Source organism: Microtus oregoni, unplaced genomic scaffold (genome assembly GCF_018167655.1).
Source record: "Microtus oregoni isolate MIOR12 unplaced genomic scaffold, Mior012 000005F_ref0000423, whole genome shotgun sequence".
Lineage (NCBI taxonomy): Eukaryota > Metazoa > Chordata > Mammalia > Rodentia > Cricetidae > Microtus > Microtus oregoni.
Window position 1 is genome coordinate 49,758,785 of NW_024543064.1, and position 19,169 is coordinate 49,777,953.

The window sequence follows — 19,169 nt, forward strand, 5'->3', positions numbered from 1 at the left end:
CTCCTGACACCATCACAGCCAGGAGTGGATTTAAAACAACCCAGGACACAAATGGTCTACAACACTCTTCCTAAGTGTAGTTTCCTCTCTGTAAACTACAAAACAAAATTGTTAAAGTGCCCAGCTGCTGCGGAGTCTTCATCTCAATAAAGGAATTTAAGAGTGAACTCAGAAGAAAGCCCCAAGACATTTTTATTAGTGTTTAAAAGTAAAAACTCAGGGCAGGCAAGATGGAAACCTCAGCTGCCTTGGGGTGGGGGATGGGAGATGGAGAATCAGAAGAGCAGAAAACGCACCATTTGTAAGCGGGGGCATAGTGGGGGAAGAGAGCTTCAGAGAAAGAGTTAAAAAGCCAGAGAGATGGCACAGTGGTTAAGACCATTAACTGCTCTTTCTGACGACCTAGGTTCAAATCCCAGCACCTACATGACAGCTCACAGCTGTCTCTAAGTCCAAGATCTGATACCCTCACACAGACATACATGTAGGCAAAAATATTAATGCAAATAAAAGTAAGTAAATTATTTTTTTTAAAAAAAACCCAATGTATCAGAGAAAGCACACTTAAGCTCTCTCTGGCCAGCATCCAGAAGGAAAGATCTCAGGAAGGTAGACAGACAGAATGTCATAGCAGCTCTGGAGGGACCGTACTAGGGACAGAGTTTCAGGGGAGGAAAAGTGCATTATCTCACTAAAGGAATAAATATTCCTCCCATCTTAGCATCCTGTCAGTGAATCTGCTTTCTGGGGTGGTCCCTTGGCTGGGTGATTGGTTTTAGGGGACAGAGTCATGTAGATTCCATTCTCTTGACTAGAAGGAAGTAGGTTTTCCTTAGTGAGTGTTCAACGCTATATTTGGACAGGGCGTATCATCGCTTGCTCGGTTTTGGTGAAACGAGGAAGATGGGCCAGTTAACTGCACAGGCTGGTCCAGTTCTTATGCTCCGTGAATCTGCTTCTGTCTGTTCTTACACAGAACCAACCGTGTTCTCTGCACATGACAAAGGCGGCTGGCAAGGCAGAGACAGCACAGAAGGCATTGCCCTATCTGTCCCAAAGCTGAAAACAGTTCAGGACAGCAAAGCCAACGCAGGAGGCTGCCAGCTGTGCAACACCTCTACACCTGTGCCTGCATTTCAGATTGTAGCCACCGTGGGGTTGTGGAGATGGTCGGTGGGTAAACGTGCTCACTGTGTAAGCCCAACAGCCCGGGTTTTATCCCCAGAACCCAGGGAGTGGCAGGAGAGAACTGACTCCCCAAAGCTACCTCCACACTTTTGCTATGGTACGCTCATCGCTGCATTCACACACACACACACACACACACACACACACACACACATAGTAAATGAAGCCAGGTAGTGGTGGTGCACACCTTTAATTCCAGCACTCAGCAGCAAGCGGATCTCTGTAAATTCGAGACCAGCCTGGTCTACAGAGCGAGTTCCAGGACAGGCTCCAAAGCCACACAGAGAAACCCTGTCTCAAAAAAAATAATAATGATAAAATAAAATAAAATGTATAGCGGCTGTTCTCTCTATCTCTCTTCTCTTCTCCCTCTGACACATTTTCTTCTCTGCCCCATTTGCTTGGTAAACTCTTAATGGCCATTCAAAAGTCAGCTCAAGTTTGTGATGTCTGTATGCCCTCCTGATTCTCCTTAAACTTTTACCTGCTCCTTTCTCACATCAGAAGTTCTTATCTAGGCCCCTCTTTCCTTCTCATTAGGTCTTTACCTAAAGGAAAGACCTCTGTCTTGTTCTTCCGTAAACTCACAGAACCTGGCCCAGTGTCTGGAGCACTGTTTCAGATAGACGGTGCACCTGCGCATCTGGGAGACCGGCCTTTGAATAAGAGGGCCTCCACTTCCTCTTGTTGCCGCTGGACTGTGAGACTCCAGGCTCACGGGCTGTGGCAACATTATCATCACCGCCTCCAGCAGCAGTGGGGAGACCTGGCCCCTAGGGCCTCCCTGGCTCAGGAGAGGGCCTTGCAGAAGCCACATGCTCCAAGGGGGCTATGGTGAAGGCAGCCTTTATATTTAGCTTTGTAGGTGGAGGTCTCCATGCCTCAAGTGGATAAGCATGCCGGGCAGGCTGCAGGCTTCACACGCATGCCAAACGCCTGCTGACTGAAGAAAAGGAGGCCTTGTGCGTGCTGGCTGTGATCCAAGGGAAATAGCCTCGTTGTTCTTCTGTGTTGAACATAGTGCCTTCCTTTAGAGAAGAGCAGCCCCCAAAGAGAAAATCTGCTCACAGGTTCTAGTACATCCCACAGACCAAATTTCAAATCACTTGCTGCCCTCAAAATGGATCACGTGAGAAATCAACTGATCCACGTGCTGTATCCTTATGGGGCATGGCTGTGGGTCAGCCCTGTGGTAGACAGGAGGAGAAGATGCAGCCTTCATCATGTTAGCTCCTTTCCTGGTTGCCAGGGGTCTGAAGACCTTGGGGATGTGACCTCATTCCTTCTCTTGAGCTACTCCTGCTTTGAAGGCCCTGCCCCTGACTGTTCCTCACCTTGACAACCGAAGTTCATCTCCTGCCAATTCTCCATTCTCAGCCACCCACCAGCTTCCCCCAGCCCAGGCTTTTTGGACAACTGTAGCCTGAAGCATACCACAGTATGGCTGGTAAACTTCACTGGGAACCCTGACTGCAACATCAGTTCTGCCCTGCGTGGGCTTTGTGAGCGTGACTGACTCACTGACCGTGTCTGTGCTTTGACTTCCGGATCTCCAGGTAGGAAAAAGATAGGCAGTACCGGCACAGAGGAGAGGGCCAGGCAGGAGTAAGAGACAATGGCTTATTGCTTGGCCGGGACCCAATTCTCCATAAATAAGGACAAAGCAACCAGCAACTGCTGAGCACCGACTGTCTCCCTCTCCCCAGAACAATGGCGTTCTCTACATGCCAAACAGTGTGAAGAATAGGCATGTAGCTGGACATGGTAACTTATGCTTGGAATCCCAAGCACTTGGGAGGCTGAGGCAAGAGTCTGAGGACAGTGTGGGCTGCGGAGTGAGTTCCTGGCAAGTCTGGCTTACATATTGAGAACCTATGTAAACACACACACACACACACACACACACACGTGAGAGAAGACTCTAACAAGCAAACAATGACCAGGCTGGGGAGATGGCTCTGTTGGAAAGATACCTGCTGTGCAGCGTGAGCCCTGAATTTGGATCTCTAGCACCAGATTCAAAAGCTGGCTATGGCGATGCAGGCCTGCAGTTCTACTGGAGAGACAGAGACAAGAGGATCCCCGGGGATTAGCTAGCCAGCTAATCTTGCCAAATTGGTGTGCTCCAGGTTCAGGGAGAGAATTCATCTCCAAAATAAGCTGCAGAGTGTCAGAGGGAAGCACCTGACCTGGCTCTTTCTCCTCCATGCACACACGCACACACACATTGCACACATGGATACTTGAGACGACATTCTCCTCCACGCGCACACGCACATTCGCACACGGATGCATGAGACAGCATTCTCCTCCACACGCACACGCACATTCGCACACGGATACATGAGACAACGAGCACAAACAGCCATGGGGCCGCGTGAGCAGTCTCAGGTAGTAGGTAGCTATTTGTAGCTCCCTCTCATAGCTGAGGGAGCCTGGCCAGAGGTAGAAAGACTCGCCCAAGGGCAAACCATTTGCAAACTCTGGAGCTCTGAGGTCTGCAGAGCCCCCTTCCTGGCCCTCACCCAGATTCTCCCTCACCCCTGTGCTATTTAGGGCTGCAACACAAGCGTCTCTTCCTTATGGAAATCACACATCGAACCAGCACGTACACACTAGCAAGCTCGTCAGGAGATCTCAGCAGAATATGGTTTGCAAGGCACCAAACGGGAGTTCATAAAATATTTTTTAATGTAGGCAAAGGGACTGGGAAAGCGATTTCTTTTTTTTTTTTTTAAATCATGAATTTGGGTTTTATATTTATTTATTTATTTTGAAGAAGGCTTTCTTATTTTATTTATTTATTTATTATATATACAGTGTTTTGTCTATCTGTATGCTTGCTGGCCAGAAGAGGGCACCAGATCTCATTACAGATGGCTGTGAGCCACCATGTGGTTGCTGGGAATTGAACTCAGGACCTCTGGAAGAGCAGTCAGTGATCTCAACCTCTGAGCCACCTCTCCAGCCCCTGGGAAAGCGATTTCTGAGCAGAAGAGTGAAAACAGATTCGCCTCTCACCCTGCACCAATATCAGTGCAAAATGGATCAATGACCTCGATGTAAGGCCTGAAAGTTTGAAATAGCTGGAGGGAACTCTAGGACAAAAGACAAAGACGTTAAAACAGAGGTATGGCCAAGGACTCTCCGAAAAGGAGGCTAATACTACACGTAATGATGCCAAGAGTTGACAAATGAGACTATATAAAATCAAGACACTTCCGTGCAGCGAAGCCAACAATCACCAGAGTGAAGAGGCATCCAGAGAACAGGGCAGAGTGGTGCCAATTACTTATTAGACAGGGAATTATATCCAGTACATATAAAGAACTACAAACACTGAACACAGACACACCATCCGGGCAATAAATGGGCTGATGCATAGCTAAGGAACTTGAAGACCCTTTCAAGTGTGTATTAGCTATTTTCCTTTCTTCTTTTGGGAGCTATCAGAGATATGCAGATTAAATCTCGCCCAGTTGGACAGTATATCCTACTGAGAGCATCGTGAAAGATCACTTACTCATGGCAAGTAGAAAAGCAATCTTGTGCAGCCAATGTGGAAATCAGTGCAGAATTTCTCAAAAACTAAAAATAGATGCACCATTGTGACTTACCGATACCACTTCTGGCTATACACCCAAAGAAATATAAAGCAACATACAACGCGTTTGTTGCTGTCCTAATTGCAATACTCAAAAAACAGAGCCAGAATAGATGCTTGTGAGCAGATGAATGGATAAAGAAAATGTAATGTATATACACAATGGGATTTTATACAGTCATAAAAATGAAGTCATGGGAAAAAAGTGAATGCACCTGGAAATCATTATATTAAGTGAAATAAGGCAGACTAAGAAAAACAATTATGTGCTGAACTCCTGGAGTCCAATCATTGAGAAGGGGGAGCAATATTATGAACAAAGGGGTCAAGACCATGATGGGGAAACCCACAGAAAAGCTAGTGGGAGCTCACTGACCCCGGACTGACAGCTGGGGAACCAGCATAAGACTGAGCTAGGCTCTCTGAATGTGGGTGACAGATATGTGGCCACTGGCAGTGGAACCAGCATTTATCCCCAGTGCATGAACTGGCTCTTTGGAGTCCATTCCCTATGGAGGAATACCTTGCTCAGAAGTGATATGACAGACTTTGTTGACTCCCAATGGGAGGCCTCCCCCTCTCTGAGGAGTGGATAGGGGGTGGGGTAAGAAGAAGGTGGGGAGTGGGGAAGCACAGGAGGAAGAGGGAACTGGGAGGTATGTAAAATAAGATTGTTTTGAAAATTTAAAAAAAAAATCCTTATTTTCTTTCAAATGTAGGAACCTAGATTTAATTTGTACACAATAAATACGAATAAGTATAGTAAATAAATATTCTATTTATTATATAAAAAATAGATGTGAAGTAGGTAAGGGAGGCACGGTGCCATATGCCTATTATTGCAGTAGTAAGAAAACTGAGGTGAAAACAGAACATTTGAGGCCAGCCTGGGCTATGAAGCAAGCCCTGTCACAAACAAGCAAGCCAAGCAGAGGGTGCAGGGGCATCGCCTGGAGGGCTGGTTTAAACAGATTCCGGTCCTGTGTCCTTCGATCTCCCCATGCCCCTTACTCTCGTGCCACAGGTTCATAGGGGATGAAGGGTTGCGAGCAGGACCAGGGCAAGCTTCCAATTCAATTCTTGGCCTTGGAGTAGCTCATGCTCTTTATTGGTCCTTGGGCAGGTGACTCGGACACAGACCCTCCACCCAGAACTGCTGTAGTGGCATCCCCTGGCTTTGTGGGGAGACGCCCCGTTGGCAGGAGATGCATTTCTGTAGTTATGCAAGGCAGGAACCTTGGATGTCAGTCCAGCTCTCTACAACTCAGTGAATGACAGCAAAACAAAATTAATTGGCAACCCAAAAACCCTTGTTTGTGGCTCAAAAATGCCTTTGAAATGGAAATTTTGACAGTTTCAAATCACATTGTATATAAAATTGATGACCACGTAGTGCAACTGCTGCTGTCTGCTAAATAGCTCTTGGACACCCTAAGTCTCCTTGGAACCTTTGAAGGGTATTTGAAACCTAGTTGTGTTTTTATTGATTAAGTAAGACTGCATTTTCCACTCTATTCCTTGGCAAATAAATTTATTTATGGACCTATTGCATCCCCTGGAAATATTTATATTTTAACAGTCACTTGATACCCCGTGAGCATGATTGTGATGGAATCCAAGTCTAGACCCCTTCCTTTGCTGACCTTCTATTATTTTATGTGTGTGGGTGTTTTGCCTGTATGTATGTCAGTGTACCACACGCCCAAGGTGGTCAGAGGAGGATATCAGCTCCCCAGGAACTGGAGTTGCAGACAGTTATGAAGCCCCATGAAAGTGCTCGGAATTGGATCCAGGCCCTCTGGAAGAGCAGCCCGTGCTCCTACCCACTAAAGTCATCTCTCCAGCCACCTTTGCGAATGTCTGGTTTCTTCTCTTTCCATTTGGGCTCCAAGCATTCTGTTTCGCAGACAGTTACAGAAACTAGAGCCCAAAGGGTCCATTCTGCGCCGAAGAGCTGGCTCCATGAAGTCAGATAACTTCCCTCGTACTTGATCTGTGCCCTTGAACCTGCTATCCATGAGAAGGCTATAACCTACCTAATGTGACCGTTCATCAGCTAGGTGAGCATTTCCAGCATTTCTACAGGGCAGTGTGCACTTAATAAGTATTAGTATAACAATATAAGTACCTGTGTTATATTTAAGCCCTAGTTCTCTTACCATAAAAGTTATAATGGATAATAAAACTGTTAGTGAGTATTCATAATGTCACCTGTGAAGTCTTCTGAGTAATTCTGAGGAAATGCCAGGCACAGCCTGTTTCTCTATTGCTCTGTTACTGTGTAGATGGGGTTCTCCAGAGAGAACAAAGGCCTGGACGGTGGAGCCAGCATTGGAATTCCTGGGGAGAGGGCAGAGAGAACCTGGTGGAGGTGAATTGTGCCAGGTGGGGAGGAGTGTGGTGGCGGTGCCAAGAGATGTGTCTGTGCAAAGGATGCTGGGAGCGAAGCTTTCTGCGGCTGGAGCAGCTGCGCTGCTGGAGCAAGGTGCCCGGAATAGCCAAGAGGAAAGCAGTTTTGCTTTCCACTAAGTATGCTGTTCCTCTTTGGTGTTTTCTCTGGAGACGGCAGTGAAGGTTTGGATTGCTTCCAATTAATTTTTTATCTGCTTAGCCGCTGTTTCTTTGTGCACAGCACTGAGCTCCGACTGGGTCACGAGGCAGCCATCTTTATCTTGTTTGCAGAGGAGTCATAACTGCGTGGCCCCAGGTGCTCGGGAGGCTCGAGTAAAGGAGGAATACAGAGAAGGTGCTTAATTGACATTGGCAGCGGTTCTTATTATTGTGTTTGGTACCGCCTCCGTAGCCAGAGGCTGCAAGCAAAGGTTACCAGTGGGAGTTTGAGCAGTGTTCTGGCAAGCAGTCACTACAATGAAAGCTCCATTATTCTCCACGCAAACTGGGAATAGCAGCCATGTTGTTTTTCCGAGAAGCCACCAAGTCAGTCTCCTCCAAAGCACGGGGCACACAAGCACCATGGTACGAGTTCCTAATAATAAGCACTGGACCTGGAGCCTAGAAAGCAAAATCTGACCTGGGCTGTGGTGTCTGACAAACACACATCACAGGGATGGAGGTGATGTCCAAGGTCCTGTTAGAGATGTCCCTTCTCTCAGCAGTAGAGCCAGTGAAAATGATGGAACGGACACTCACTGCTTGCAAAGCCCTGGAAAGGTTTGCAGAAGCAGGAAGAGAGGTCTTGACTTGAAAGAGGCCACAGGGTGCCTTGAGGGATGATGTAGGGAGAAACCTAATGGAAGTCGGCCTGTACTGCGTTCTGCATGCCCAGTCATTGTGTGGTGGCTCTGAGCTGTTGTCGGATGGTTTAAACATGGGGTGTGACTTCCAGAAATATGATTCCTTAGTGACTTCGCCTGCTATTTTAGTCTGTTTTCTAAGATAAGTCTAGGTAAGAGAATATCTGAAACTGAGTAATTTATCACAAACAGGAATTTACTTGACTCATTGTTCCGGGGCTGGGAAGACTAAGAGCATGGTGTGATGTAACACACATTCTAATAGATCTTAATAGTAAAAGCCCAGAGTCAGATTTAGGGGGAATGCTGAGAGATCAGAGAGACAAAGGAACAAACCACAGCCACCTTACTTACTCAACTTCCCAGATGAAAAGAGACTGATCTCCTGTCTCCTCCCGTCTTACCGCTTCCTCTCTCCGCCCAGCCACTTCACTTCCTGTCTGTCTGTACAGACCTCCAGACCTCTATGGTTAACTAGTGGCTAGCTCTGCCCTCTGATCTTCGGGCAAGCTTTGTACAAGGAAGATATCACCACAGTATGGCGTCTGCAGAGGGACTGTGTTGTACCACCCAGTCACTAGGTGAGAGAAAGCAGAGGGGAAAGAAAGAGGACAAACGATTGAGCAAGCGAAGGCCAAACTGGCTTTTTATGCGAGCCTACTCCCTCAATGGCTAACCCTCTCATTCATCTGCTCATGGGGGCATACCCCTGGTGACCCCATTACCTCTTGTTAGGTCCCACCGCCCAACCCCGTTGCCACAGTTTAAATTCCAACTCAGGAACTTTGAGAGATACATTAAACTATAGCACCTACATTAAGTATGACAGAACAAAACCCAGATCACAATAGTACCCAACTTTGCCGAGTAATGCCAGATAGCGCACCAAGTGAGTTCCATCTGCTTCCAAGAAACATTCAAACTGATAGATGTTTCTAGAGAGCTCCTCATCTTACTGGTTCATCTCTGACGATACCCACCCTTGCCTCAGCTGACAAGTTGCTGAGATTAAATATCCATCATCCTTGTTTGATACACACGACAGATGTCTGTTCTGCATACTGAACTAGGAAGAGGCTAGATCGGGTATTGTGCAATTAAAGAGAAAAGGACAATATTGGTGACACCCAGATATCTGGGGATCACTTTTCATCTTCAGTTTTCTTTAGACGGATTCCTGAGTGGGCAGGCTGTGTGTATTTGATCCAAGAAAAACCTTCCTCCCAACCCAGAAGATAGAAGCCACAGCCCACGAAAAGCTCTGAACAGTCTGTCCCTGGGGTTCATGCTAGGCATCCACGTTGGTGCCTCAGAAGGTTTCAGTTGGGTTCTGACCAAGGACAGTAATGCTAGGTATTAGAACTGCCCAGAGAGGTTCAGGGGTGCCTCCTACCCCCGCCACACAGAGGGCGTCGGTCTCTGCACATGAGATGCTTCCACGGAAGGACCCAGGAAGGAGGAGTGGAGCTGACTTCCTGGGAAACCATTTACTCCAAGTTGTGGCTTGCAAACCATCTAAGCGGCAGTGCACAGTGTGAAGAGCAAAATTTCTTGTGGTCCTCCTGAGTCCATTCATTCCGATGTTCCTGTAGGGAGTGGCAATAAAGGATTAAAAGAGAAGAGGAAAATGAAGAGGTGATAAAGTAAACTCTCAAGATAGCAAATCCACAAAAATTTCCAAATATGATTTTATGAGTAATAGAAGCTAAAAGAATAAGGAAAATTAGCATCCAGGTCTTAGAGCAGGCAGAGGCCATTGTTGCGAGCCTTTAGCCCACTCTAGCAAGCTTGCAGAAGAGGAGTGCACCAAAGGATGTCAATCAAGTAGCAGGGTGTTACCCCACTGGCCTCCCAGACACTACCCAGGGACCTCTCTTCTTCCGGGCACTGCCTGTCTGTTGGGAGTCTGGCCTGGGTACTCGTTGGCCGGGTCCTAAGTGAAGTGGGTTGGCGCTATGAGTTCCAGTTCCAACCTTAGACCTGGGACTCTAAGGAGAGAGTCCCGGGCTGGGAAGGGTGTTCACAGAGTTCGGGCTGGCTGGGAAAAGCACAAATATCTTCCCCACTAATAACAAAACGCCCTTTTTGAGAATGGCAGGAATTCCAGACCTTGACCTGCGTGAATACCCAGGAGCTTTTCAGTATTGTTTGGTGGTGGTGGGGCCCATTCTTCCCTGCAGAGTAGATGACTAGTGCTACAGACAATTCTTGTTTGTTAATGCCAACATTTAATTAATTAATGTATTTTGTTCCTAATGCTTTATAAAAATAAAATCACATTGCTATGTCACTTACCTTTAAGAATCAGAATTTGGGATTCATATACAGCTCTTTAGGAACTCTTACCCCCTTCCACTAGAGCAGGGACTTTGCAATGAGAATTATAGATTTTGGAGATAGGGTATTTCCAGGATCCTTTTTTAAAAAAGGAAAATTTATTTGTTTATTTATTTTTAATTTTTCATTTTTCAATACAGGGTTTCTCTGTGTATCACTGGCTGTCCTGGAACTTGCTCTGTAGACCAGGCTGGCCTCGAACTCAGAGATCCACCTGCCTCTGCCTCCCAAGTGCTGGGATTAAAGGCGTGTGCCACCACCGCCCAGCTTTTAGGATTCTTTTTAAGAGCCCCCGAAGTGAAGAGTGATCATACCTGCCTATGATACCAGCACGTAGAAGGAAGATTGGGGGTACAAGTCATCCTAGTTACACAGCAGATTTGAGGTCAGCCTGGGCTGCACGAGACCCTGTCCAAAACAAAAGAAAAACATGGACACCACAGATGACTCACATGAGCCAGAAGAAGGCTTAGTTCTTGCCGTCAAGGAGCTTCTGGCCCACCAAAAGGAATTAACGATGGCAGTAGAGTGTATATCTAGCATGCATGAAACTGAAGCATTCCAGCAGAACAGAATAAAACAGTTTTCAAATATATCCAATAAGAAGTTAATATTTAGAATAATATAAACTGGACATGGCGGTGCATGGAATGCCGTAATCCCAGCATTCAGGAGGCAGAGGCAGGAAAATGGCTGCAAGGCTGAGGCTCACACCCTTGCAACACACGTTTCTCCAAAGCCCGTGCGGTTGTATTGCAGCCGTCTGAAACTGCCGTCTTCCCTGGACTCGTTCCTCGAGGACCACCTGCCGGCTGCCTGACGGGTAAGCTCGGAGTAAATGTGAGGCAGAATCACTCCCAGCAGGGAGAGGGTTTGGGAAACAAGGCACATGTCAGTGACGTCCTGTGCAGCCATGCACGGTCATTACAATAAAGCAACCACAACCACATGTTCAAGTGCCTATGTGATTAGATTTTAAATACAATATGGAAGTCACGACGGAATTTGTATTACAGTAATTGCTAGTGTACCTATTTCCTGAAGAGACCATATGCCGAGCTCTGCTCTACCTACACTTAGAACACTTCTGTTGTCTTTGGCTTTTATTTCCCTATACACCCAAACCGCTGAACAGGGCCCCCAGGCACACAGGCCAGGTGCTAGGAGAGGATCCACTGTGTCTCAGCATGGCCACCAGGCCATGTTTCTGCTATGAGCTGCTGAGGTGGGAGGGGGCCTCATCATGTTCTGAACTAACACTCAGGACCTTCCCTTGGAAACGTTTTTGTTGTTTATGTTTTAATATAATATGTAAGAGCATGTGTTTCATAACCTACAACAGTGTGTTAGCATTAGAAAAACAGGTTCAAATTTGTGGCCAACAGTCTCAGAACCTCAGCCTTGTGCTTCTATTACAAAAATAACAGCAGATAGCATTTGGATTGGACCGACAATGCCGAGCATAAACCAGAGTGATTTGCCAATCATTCTGAGGCTGGGGCTTAGCTTATTGGTAGGGTATTTACTTTGCATGCATGAGGCCCTAAGTTCAATCCCCAGTGGTACAGAAAGAGAAAAGAAAATATGGTATCCTTTTCATGTTTGACTTACAAAATTAAGTATTTTAAGATATTGGCCATTTGCATATTTTCTTTGGTGAGTTGTCTGTTCTGCCTCTTTTCCTTGTCTATTTGCATCTTGGTTTTTACAGTGTGTTTCAGTCAAAGGTTGAGTTCATTCTAGAAAGCAGGACAGATGTAGATGAAGGTCTTTGCCCCACCCGTCCTAATCCACATGATTTTTGCTGCCTTTCTGACTGCAGACACTTCCCTTTGCTTTAAGGAGTTTGGCCTTTGAGTGACTCACCTGCCTGGATTATTCTACCCATGACTTCCCCTGGTGATTTCTCCCTCTTCCCATTTAGCTTCATTCTATGGGAGACTGTGGCCAAGACGAGCCTGCTCTGAGAGGCAGTTTTGGTCCATGCGTACCTGATACACTGGAAGATGCTGCTCCCTAGCCTGTGTCAGAGTAGGCACCTTTACCCACTCAGCCATCATAAGGGCCCTAGCACGATTGGTGTATTTATCAGGCAGTGGTCAACTTGGGAAAATTGGCCCATCCATCAGGCTATACTACCACAGAATATCTAACTATAACACTGTACCCTTGATAGAGCTCCCCCAGCCTTTCTACCCTCCCTTACCTGTGAGATCCCCCTTAGTCCTCTCACTGTGTTGAGAGGCACATAGGGAGTGTCTGTCTATAGGGGTCGTGGATAAAATCATTTCACGTGTTCTGGAGACTGTGGTAGGGGTCAGGGCCACAATCCCAGAGGCAGCGGTCAGGCAGGCAAGGGGACAGTGGCAAGATGACCGTTGCACCTGGGAGAGACGTGTGAGGCTCGGAAGACAGGCAGGACCTGGCCAGGCCAACAAGGTGGTACAGGCTTTGAGACTGTGCGGCCTCAAGGGAAAGGGTTCCAGGGTGGACATGGAGGACTTTGTCCTGGGAAAGGAAAAGACGATACCTGTCTTAGGTCCACAGAGCAGAGGGCCTGTGGCTACCTGGAGAGGCATGGGACAAACGGAGGGACTTTTCTTATTCCCTTTCCACAGACATGTTTTGTGTTTCTAGCTGACAGTTCAGAGATAATGGACTGGAGTTGAGGGTTTGTTTTTTTTTTTTTAAATCTTTGGGGGCCGGCCACCCAGCTCCCAAATAAATACAGAGACTTATTTTTACTTATGAATATCCGGCCTTAGCTTGCCTTGTTTCTACCCAGCTTTTCTAACTTAAATTATCCCATTTCTCTTTAACTACATTTTCTTCTGGGTTTTTTTTTTTTTTACCTTTCTCTTTTCTCTATATGTTTCTTTCCTTCTTACTCTGTGGCTGGCTGTGTGACTAGGTGACTGGCCCCAGGCATCCCCCTCTCCTTCTCCTTTTCTTGCTCCTTCCCCCTTTTCTAGATTTCTCCTCCTATTTTTTCTCTCTGCCTGCCTACCCCATTTATTTCTCTCTCCTGCCTAGCTATTCCCTGTTCGGCTGTTTACTAGACCAATCAGGTGTTTTAGGCAAGCAAAGTAGCACAGCTTTACAGAGTTAAATAAATGCAACATAAAAGAATGCAATACATCTTTGCATCATTAAACAAATATAAATGAATGCAACACGTCTTAAACTAATATTCTGCAACAATGTGTAGTAGGACTTTCAAATGTATTCCAGGGCAAATTTGCTCCTTGGCGCATTCACATATAACCTTAGCATTCAGGCTACATTGTAGATCCTTTCCTAGCTGACTGTCTGGTGCTTGACTGACCAAATACTTCTAACAGTTGAAAAGCATACATGCCAACTCTATAGCCTTGTCTACAGCCATACGCATCACCCGGTGTCCTTCAGAAAGTCTCTTCATCTCTAGATAAAGCAAGATGCTTGGAACTCTTCCAAGAAAAAGACTGAGAAGAACACAATTCCATTACTCTTCTTTATTTGTATACTAGGAATACTAGACCCTGGCCTGGCTGCTCTAAGCACGGGTGTGGGGATAATGGGAGCACAGAATGGAAAGGAAGTGCTTCCTATGTGTATTAGGGAGATGTAGGTGGCAGTTCAGGGTGAGGTGACAGTGCCAGCATCAAGTTCAGCACAAGGGTAGTGTGAGTCTGGGCTGAGCTGGAAAGTACCCCAGTAGTTACTGTATATGAGAGAGAGTTGCTGTGACACGTCTTATAGGGCCAGTTAGAACCCTGGTGGCACCAAGGGGTTCCTGTCTCTCAAATACTGTTGCTCCGCCTGTGTAAAAGAAGCATGACTCTCTCGGGGCCTCTGTTGGACCAGGTCACCCATGTCTGTCTCCAGTAGGAACAGGAGCAGGGTCAGGTTTGGAGAGCCTGGGCCCCACCTCACACATACCTCTGCTCTGGAAGCTGTAGCAGCTCTAGGTTGGACTCCAGGTCTTGTCTGCTGTGACTGCTCTGTGACTTCCCTCCCCAGGCAGTTGCCTCTGCCTGGCTCTTGCACTCTGCCCTCCCGAATTGCTGGGCCTTCCAGCAGGTAGAAATTCTACAGGCAGGGTGTGTTGGGGGCGGGGGAGCAGAAGGAGGGGGAGGCAGGAACCACGGCAAAGGAGTTTGCTAGTCACTTAGTACTTGCTTTTTTGATTCCTACAGACGGTGTGCATCTTGGGGTTCCAGAGCATCAGACTGGTGGGTCAGCGGGACATGGGAACTGCTTGTCTTGTCCTGGGAGTTCACTGGGCATTAAGTGATTTTCAGTCACTTAATGATCCGAGCCTTGCTGGTTCCAGCACCCTGGGAGTCGGGGAGGAGAAGGGTGCTTCTAAGACAGAACCAGGACGGCAGTCATGAAGTCTGGCAGGTTTCCAGTCCTTAGGGGGCTACACCACTATTACACACTATTACAGATTGATGAACTATAGGTAAAGGAGGGAGCGCCTTCTCCTGAGTTCCCAGATTTGGAGACATCAAGGAAAAAGAAGAGTGTGTGTGTGTGTGTGTGTGTGTGTGTGTGTGTGTGTGTTGGGGGTGTCTTTAGGTATGTCCCTGTAAAACAAGGTTTGTATCTGAGAGATCTGAGCCTTCTCCCTTTTCCTGTCTGATCCAGTATTAATTTATCAAGCAGTAAATTTGTTTCTGACCCAGCTTGCTTATTCCAGAGAGCAAAAAGGAAGTTTGCTTTTCCAGCAAGGTCACGGGTCACCTGACCGAGTCCTTTAACAAACAGCTGGGAAGCAGATGGTCTGTGCTGAAGTCAGCTCCATTCCTGTAACTTGAAGCAGGCCCGGAGGAGCCCAGTCCTTGCTTCTAGGGCGCTGCAGAATGGAAGGGTGCTTGGGGAGGGTGGTGTGTACACAGCTTGATTCCCAACTGGCCTCTCTTCTCCAAGAAGCCCCAGAGCAGCAACTGAAGCGTGAGCAAAATAAGAGAAATATTTGAAGAAAAATGTAGATAATGAATTAATGCGATTGTGTTCCTGTGTGCCTTGCTGAGCCCAAGTCCTCCCCCATCCCATTTCCTGGCCGGTGGGAAGGGAGGCTGGCTAAGAACTCAGCAGGTAGAATCTTTAGGAGTGCGGCTCACTTCTTTGGTACCTCAGCTTCAGCCCCCCACCACACACACACACACACACACACACACACACACACACGCATGCATGAGCCGAGCCACCAGATACTTCCAGTACCACTTGGAAAATTGGGATCCTAGGATGGGGAATGAAAGCCCCTGTCTCATCACATGACCAGGGCAGGGTCACCCCCAGATATGAGAGGCATTCTTTTCTCTTTTGGAAAGAGGGCTTTGTCTCTGCCAGGTGACCACGAAGGGACCAGTGGGGCTGCTATTTGATGTGCTACCATGCTAAATATTTGACTTTGTAAGGTTGAATTGTCCAAGTTCTGTGGCAGTGAGGCTATGCGTTGAGCCAAGCTCTCTTTTCAAGGAAATCCAAGGTGCTATTTATTTTGGCATGCAGCCTGTTCTGTGATGAAAAGCGGCATTTTTATTATTGCAGAATAAAGAGGGGTTTGAAGGAAAAAAAATGCAGACACAGGTCTCAGTTTCAGGACTAAGGAAGGGAAGCTTTCTTTATATTTCGACTTGAGGTTAAATGAGGTTTGAAAATGGCATCATAAAAGGAATAAATGTGGATGGGGGATGGAGTGGGTGAAGCCGTGCAGGAGTTGGGCTGATCCAAGAAAACCATTTCTAATAGGGTCTGGCTGCACAAGGCCCATCACTACTGACACCGACTGTCTCTGTCCTTCTTCCTCACTGTCCCTTAAGTTTTGAAGGACACTTGCCATCCTGCCCCTAATTGACTGGGGAACTTTAGGTTGGCCACATAGCCTCTGGCTGCCTCAGTGTTCTCATCAATAATTTAGAGCCAGCTCCCAGGCTTGCTTGCACTGGGGGAGGGCGTGAAGTGACACCTACTGCTTGGCACCTGTTCATTTCTCTCCGTGGGTTCCGTCTGAAGGCCAATAAGCTTGCTCCCTCTTTTACTTGTTCAACAACCATGCACAGTATGTCCAACACATTTTAAAAATGGAGAGTCAGATACAGGATGCAGCTTGGGAGAATTCTGACCTTCAGAAACTTGCTGATAAGGAGGAAAAAGGCAGAGAGAGGTAAAGCTATGTATTCTCAAAAGGTTGAGAATGTAATGAGCTAGTGAGAAAGGCTGGGTCCTAATGAGGGATCCTGGAGACTGGGACAAACCAGAGACAACAGCAGCAGATGGCAAAAGATCTTCAGTCTGGGGATGCAGCCTAGCAGGCTGGTTTGAAAATGTTGTGTATCAAAGTTTATATGTGCCAGACACTGTGGGATTTAAAAAGGGAGCTACACCTGGCAAGGCTATGGTCATACTCGCGTTGTGTTTGAACGGAGTAGCGTTTGTGATAGTGTGGTTGTTATCCTTTTCCACTCACCTAACCGTCAAACACACGCCCTACTCCAGGGAATCCTCCTGAGCTGAACTCCGCCACGTGTACTGTAAGAATCTCGGAGGAAAGTGGACCCGGCTCAGGTGGGGAAGTGGGGAAGGAAAGGGCGAATTCCTTCATTTCCTTTCTGTGTGTTGAGTCCTTTGGAGTGAAAAGTTGTGGGGCCCTTCGGCTTTCAACTCCATTTAGTATCTGTAGCCTCGATGTGATTAGTTTTAGTAAAAGGCAAGTTGAGGGAAACCTTAGAGACCTCTGTAGAGTTTTTCATCCTGAAATCAGGCCTAATGTGTGTGCAATAAGCCCCTGAAGTCATCTGATCCCATGTTTGATGACCCGCGTTCAGAAGTCTAGCCAAAGGAAACAAGGAACAGTCACAACAGCGAACAGGGCTGACCCACAGGATGGACAGGTGTTTACAGCCACTGTAGCTCTAGCACAGAGCTGGCTAGGCTGGAGCCTCTGTCACACTGCATCACCTGCTGGTTGTCACACTGTGTCACCTGCTGGTTGTCACTGCATCATCACCTGCTGGTTGTCACACTGTGTCACCTGCTGGTTGTCACTGTATCATCACCTGCTGGTTGTCACTGCATCATCACCTGCTGGTTGTCACACTGTGTCACCTGCTGGTTGTCACTGCATCATCACCTGCTGGTTGTCACTGCATCATCACCTGCTGGTTGTCACACTGTGTCACCTGCTGGTTGTCACTGCATCATCACCTGCTGGTTGTCACTGCATCATCACCTGCTGGTTGTCACTGCATCATCACCTGCTGGTTATCACACTGCGTCACCTGCTGGTTGTCACACTGCGTCACCTGCTGGTTGTCACACTGTGTCACCTGCTGGTTATCACACTGTGTCACCTGCTGGTTGTCACTGCATCATCACCTGCTGGTTGTCACTGCATCATCACCTGCTGGTTGTCACACTGTGTCACCTGCTGGTTGTTACTGCATCATCACCTGCTGGTTGTCACACTGTGTCACCTGCTGGTTGTCACTGCATCATCACCTGCTGGTTGTCACACTGTGTCACCTGCTGGTTGTCACTGCATCATCACCTGCTGGTGTCACACTGTGTCACCTGCTGGTTGTCACACTGTGTCACCTGCTGGTTGTCACACTGTGTCACCTGCTGGTTGTCACTGCATCATCACCTGCTGGTTGTCACTGCATCATCACCTGCTGGTTGTCACACTGTGTCACCTGCTGGTTGTCACTGCATCACCTGCTGGTTGTCACACTGTGTCACCTGCTGGTTGTCACACTGTGTCACCTGCTGGTTGTCACTGTATCATCACCTGCTGGTTGTCACTGCATCATTACCTGCTGGTTGTCACTGCATCATCACCTGCTGGTTGTCACACTGTGTCACCTGCTGGTTGTCACACTGTGTCACCTGCTGGTTGTCACACTGTGTCACCTGCTGGTTGTCACACTGCGTCACCTGCTGGTTGTCACTGCATCACCTGCTGGTTGTCACTGCATCACCTGCTGGTTGTCACTGCATCATCACCTGCTGGTTGTCACACTGTGTCACCTGCTGGTTGTCACTGCATCACCTGCTGGTTGTCACTGCATCACCTGCTGGTTGTCACTGCATCACCTGCTGGTTGTCACACTGTGTCACCTGCTGGTTGTCACTGCATCACCTGCTGGTTGTCACTGCATCACCTGCTGGTTGTCACACTGTGTCACCTGCTGGTTGTGGGCCTTCACTTTTAGCCTCAGTCTCCCCTATCTGAACAATGAGACTATTAGCCCTACTGGGTTAAGGTGTGGACTGTATGAGATAATCCAAGTATGTTAAGTGCTTCCAGCTCCACCTGTGGCTTGGTAATGGCTAAGGATTGGGGGAACAGGAAACAGAATAAAGAAAGATTAAGGGGATAGAGGACCGAAAATCACTTCGCACTACCAACCCTCCCCTGCTTGCTGTTTCACCCCCATGGGGTCATGGGAAAGGTAGCAGAGTCTTTGCCTAAGAGCGTCCTCTTCACCACAGGGCCAGCCCTCCTCCAACCCCAGGTTAGAACCTTCCATGCTTTTCCATTTTTCTCCTTCAAGGCTGCTCTTAGCTCTGAGACCCACCAGCACTGCCACCTTGGTTATCCCTGGCTTGTCTGCTCCAGCGCTACTCCCTTCTAGAACCAAGTGCTTGCTGGTCAAGTGCTCGGTTGTCAGCATCGGCATTTGCCAGAGTGTCTCTGCTTCCCCAAAACATGTCTGCCCTTTGAGGCTCAACCAGTGGCAAGTGCGTGAAGGATCCCAGGAAGAAAGCAGGGACCAGGCTTGGGAGACACAGGC

The 19,169-nt window shown here is 47.6% G+C and overlaps 1 protein-coding gene across 1 annotated transcript in view; it reads left to right on the forward strand.

Moving 5' to 3' along the window:
- Kank4 (KN motif and ankyrin repeat domains 4) overlaps nt 1-19,169 on the forward strand; it is a 73,765-nt gene that overhangs the window by 14,890 nt on the left and 39,706 nt on the right. The gene's annotated exons all lie outside the window — the stretch shown is intronic.